Raw genomic sequence first — 5,432 nt, 5'->3', positions numbered from 1 at the left:
GTGGTGGAGCTATGTTAATTAGGCTGGCTAGTAGTCATCATGTAGCTATTAGTGGGAGAAGAGTTTGTAAGCCTCGTGTTAAAATTATGGTTTGACTGTGAATGCGCTCGTAGTTGGAATTTGCTAGGCAGAAAAGTATTGAAGAAGTTAAGCCATGGGCGATTATTAGGGTAAGTGCCCCTGTAAAACTTCATGGTGTTTGAAGCATGATAGCGACGATTACTAAGGCCATGTGGCTGACTGAAGAGTAGGCGATGAGGGATTTTATATCTGTTTGTCGCAAACAGATAGAACTGGATATGACCATACCTCATAGTGATAGTATGAGGAATGGGTAAGATATGTGCATTGTTAGAGGATCCAGGAGGATAGTGATTCGTAGTATCCCATACCCTCCTAGTTTTAGGAGGATGGCAGCTAATACTATAGATCCTGCGATTGGTGCTTCTACATGAGCCTTTGGTAATCATAAGTGGAGACCATGTAGGGGTATCTTTACTATAAAGGCTATAATACATATTAGTCATAGTATATTAGTAGACCATGAGTTGTTAACAGGTTCGGTTAGGTATGGTAGTATTGTTAGGTTTAATGATCCTAGAGTATTTTGGACTAGTATAAGGGTTACTAATAGGGGGAGAGATCCTATTAGAGTGTAGAACAAAAAGTATGACCCTGCGTTTAACCGTTCTAATTGATTTCCTCATCGAGTAATGATAATTATAGTTGGGATAAGCGTTGTTTCAAATATAATGTATAATAGGATTAAGTCAGTAGCAGCAAATGTTATGATTAGGGATACTTGTAAGAAGATAATTGTAGTGATGTAGGATTTTTTCTGAAAAGTTGATCCAGAAGATAGGTGAGATTGGCTGGCGATTAGTATTAGAGGAAGTAGTCAAATAGTAAGAATTAGTAGTGGGGTGGATAGGGAATCTAAGAAGAATTCCGGAGAGAGGTTTAGGCTATTATCAAGAGGTTGATAAAGAAGGTGGAGGCTGGTTAGGCTAATTATAAAGCTATTAAGAGTGGTGTTAATTCATATTATATTATTAGAAGTCAGTCAGGTAAGGGGAATAAGTATAATTGTTGGTAAGATAATTTTTAGCACTGGAGTAGGTTTAAGTTTTGTACGTAGTCTAGTCCGTAAGTGTTGGAGATTATAATAAGGAGTGCCAGACCTACTGCGGCTTCGCAAGCTGCGAATACTAGTAGAATTAGTGGTACTATAGTAGATAATGTGAAGTTTATATTGAGGGATAGGAGTGCGTTCAAAGTAAATAGTGAAAGTATCATTCCTTCAAGGCATAGTAATGAGGATATTAGGTGAGAGCGGTATATGAGGGTACCAATAAGTGAGATAACGAAAGCTAGTATAATGTTTATGTAGATGTAGGGCATTATTGGTAATTATGATGTGTTCATAGTTTAATGAGTCGAAATCATTTGTTTTGTTTAAACTAAGTACCATATTTAGTTCATTCGAGACCTTTTTGGAGTCATTCATAGGCTAGGCTAATAGCTAGGAGGATGATTAATATAAATGATATTAAAAGTGTTAGATTTGGATTATTAGCTTGAATGGCTTAGGGCAAAGGTAGAAGTAATGCGATTTCTAGGTCGAATAGGAGAAACGTGATAGCTACTAGAAAGAATTTTATTGAGAATGGTAGGCGAGCAGAACCTATTGGATCAAAGCCACACTCGTATGGACTTGTTTTTTCTGAGTAAGTATATGTCTGAGGTAGTCAAAATGCGATTAGAACTATTAGTGATGTTAGTGTAGTATTGGTTAGTAGCATAATTATAAGGTTGATTATTTCTTTTTGGGTTTACCAAAGCCTACTAATTGGAAGTTAGTTATACTAAGTTAATACTAAAGAAATAGGATCCTCATCAGTAAATGGATAAATAGAGGAATAGTCACACTACATCTACGAAATGTCAGTATTAAGCGGCTGCTTCGAAGCCAAAATGATGGTTAGACATAAAATGAAATTTGAGTTGGCGAATAAAGCAGATTAGGAGAAGCGTTGAGCCAATAATAACGTGCAGACCGTGGAATCCTGTGGTTACGAAGAAAGTTGAGCCATAGATGCCGTCGGAGATTGTAAAGGATGCTTCGTAGTACTCAAAGATTTGGAGAAGTGTAAAGTAGGCTCCTGAGAAAACAGTAATAAAAAGAGCTTGAAGTATGTTTTTACGGTTTCCTTCTATTAGGCTGTGATGAGCTCAGGTAATAGTCACTCCTGAAGCTAGGAGGACAGACGTGTTTAGAAGCGGTACTTCTAGTGGATTTAGTGGGTAAAAGCCTACTGGGGGTCAATAGCTTCCTAGTTCAGGAGTAGGTGCTAGGCTAGAGTGGTAAAAGGCTCAGAAGAAACCTGTGAAGAATAGTACTTCAGAGGTGGTAAATAAAATTATACCATACCGTAAACCTTTTTGCACGACGGGTGTATGGTGGCCTTGAAAGGTTCCTTCTCGAATCACATCCCTTCACCATTGGAATATGGTTAGGATGTTAGTTATTAATCCTAAAAGCAAGAGAATTACAGAGTGATAGTGAAATCACACGGTTAGGCCAGATGTTATAAGTAGGGCGGATAATGCTCCAGTGAGAGGTCAGGGACTTGGATCTACCATGTGATAGGCATGTGTTTGGTGCGTCATTAGACACTCTCGTATAGGTAAAGGCTAACTAAAAGAGCAAAGACGTAGGCTTGAATTAGTGCTACGGCAAGTTCTAGGATTGTAAGTAGAATTATTGTAATGAATGTTACTGTAATTGTTATTGGATGAATCGATAGTAAAGTTAGTGTGGCGGTTCCGGTTAAATGAATGAGTAAGTGACCTGCTGTGATATTGGCAGTGAGTCGAACTGCTAGGGTGATTGGTCGAATGAGGAGGCTAATGGTTTCGATAATAATAATTATAGGAATAAGGAATGTAGGTGTTCCTTGTGGAAGAAGATGAGCTAATGAGATTTTAGTTTTATGTCAGAAGCCTAGGATAACTGTACCAGTCCATAGGGGAATTGCTATGCTTAAGTTTATAGATAGTTGTGTTGTAGGGGTGAATGAGTAGGGTAGTAGGCCTAGTAGGTTGGTTAAACCAATAAATAAAGTTAGGGAAATTAGTATAAGAGATCATGACAGTCCTTTTGTGTTATGAATAGTCAAAAGTTGTTTTATGATTAATTGGACTAGTCATTGTTGGATTGTAATCCAACGGTTAGTAATTAGGCGATTTGGAGCTGGAAGCAAAATTGCTGGGAATGCAATAATTAGGATTATCGTAGCTATGGGTACATCGAAGAGGGCGGATAGTTTTTCGTTCACTTCTTTTTTCAAGGGAAGATACATGGTTTCTTGGAGAGTTCTTTAGAAATTGGGAAAAGAAAGTAAAGAATCTTCAGGATTTTAATATGAAGAAAAATCGCTAACGTGAGAAGTACGATTGCAGCTACTAATAATCAAATGATGATATCCGCTTGTGCCATTCATTAAGGAGAATACTATGTTCCCATACTCTAACTTAAAAGGTTAGTGCTATTATAGCTTCTTAATGATTACGTTAGCGATGCTGACCAGCTTTCAAAGTGTTTAAGTGGAACTAGTTCTAGGACAATTGGTATAAAGCTATGATTTGCTCCACAGATTTCAGAACATTGACCATAAAATAGGCCAGGTCGTGTTGATGTTAAAGTTACTTGATTAAGTCGTCCCGGAATTGCATCTGTTTTTAGACCCAGGGATGGGACGGCCCATGAATGGAGGACATCTTCTGATGAGACTGGTATTCGAACTGGCAGATCTATGGGTAACACCATTCGATTATCTACCTCTAGTAATCGAAGTTCCCCAAATTTTAGACTATCAGTAGTAATTATGTATGAGTCGAAGGCTAAATCTTCGTAATCAGTGTACTCATAGCTCCAGAATCATTGGTGTCCTATAGTTTTGACTGTTAGTAGGGGATTATTAATTTCGTCTATTATATATAAAGTGTGTAAAGAGGGTAAAGCAATTAGGATGAGGATAACAGCTGGGAGAATGGTTCAGATTATTTCTATCTCTTGGACATTTATTATATTTGTATGGACTAATTTAGTAGTTAATATAAGTAGGATAATATATAGGACTAAGGAGCTAATAAGAAAAATAATTATTAGGGTGTGGTCATGGAAGTGAAGGAGTTCTTCTATAACAGGGGATGTAGCATCTTGGAACCCTAATTGTAAAGGATAAGCCATAGAAATTTACGGGATTTAAACCTGTAATTTAGCTTTGACAAAGCTATGTAATTGTTTTACTAAAATTTCATGCCTACTGGGGAAGGCGTAGAGGTTACAGAGTTGGCTTGAAACTAACTGTTGGAGGTTCGATTCCTTCCCTTCTCGAGTTAGATTTTACGTAGGCTGGCTCTTTGAATGTATGATGTGGAGGTGGACATCTATTAAGTCATTCTACATTTGTTGTTGTGAGTTCTACTGTAGAAACTTCACGCTTAGAAGCAAATGCTTCTCAAATTATAAAGACCATTAGAATTACGGCTACTAAAGAGATAAATGAACCTATAGCAGAAACAGTATTTCATGCAGTGTAGGCATCTGGATAGTCAGAATATCGACGTGGCATACCAGATAGTCCAAGAAAGCGTTGGGGAAAGAATGTCAAATTAACACCGATAAACATAACTAGAAATTGAATTTTAGCTCATGTATAATTCAATGTATATCCAGAAAATAGTGGAAATCAGTGAATAAATCCACCCATAATGGCAAAAACTGCACCTATAGATAAGACATAGTGAAAATGGGCTACAACGTAGTAGGTGTCGTGTGAGACAATATCTAGTGAAGAATTAGCAAGAAAAATGCCAGTTAGCCCTCCAATTGTAAACAAGAAGATAAATCCTAGGGCTCATATTATAGCGGGAGATCATTTGATATTACCGCCGTGAAGAGTGGCTAGTCATCTAAAGACTTTTACGCCAGTTGGGATGGCAATAATTATAGTAGCCGATGTAAAGTAAGCTCCGGTATCAATGTCTATGCCTACAGTGAATATATGGTGGGCTCATACAATAAACCCTAGGAAGCCAATTGATATTATAGCTCATACCATTCCTATATAACCAAAAGGCTCTTTTTTCCCCGAATAGTATGTAACGATATGAGAGACTATTCCAAATCCTGGGAGAATTAGAATATAGACTTCGGGGTGCCCAAAAAACCAGAACAGGTGTTGATATAGAATTGGATCTCCTCCTCCTGCAGGGTCAAAGAAAGTAGTATTAAGGTTACGATCTGTTAATAGTATAGTAATACCTGCTGCTAGAACTGGGAGGGACAGGAGAAGGAGGACAGCTGTTACTAAAATGGATCATGGAAATAAAGGTATGTGGTATTGAGATATGGCTGGAGGTTTCAT

The 5,432-nt window shown here is 37.6% G+C and overlaps 2 pseudogenes; both read right to left on the bottom strand.

Annotated features, from left to right (window-relative positions):
• Positions 1–2,188: 2,188 nt before the first annotated feature.
• On the bottom strand, positions 2,189–3,509 carry LOC135232595 (ATP synthase subunit a-like; annotated as a pseudogene).
• Positions 3,510–3,568: 59 nt separating this feature from the next.
• LOC135232482 (cytochrome c oxidase subunit 2-like) lies at positions 3,569–4,753 on the bottom strand (annotated as a pseudogene).
• Positions 4,754–5,432: the final 679 nt, after the last annotated feature.

This window comes from Loxodonta africana, chromosome 10 (assembly GCF_030014295.1).
Source record: "Loxodonta africana isolate mLoxAfr1 chromosome 10, mLoxAfr1.hap2, whole genome shotgun sequence".
Classification (NCBI taxonomy): Eukaryota; Metazoa; Chordata; class Mammalia; order Proboscidea; family Elephantidae; genus Loxodonta; species Loxodonta africana.
This window is presented reverse-complemented; position numbering and strand designations above follow the sequence as displayed.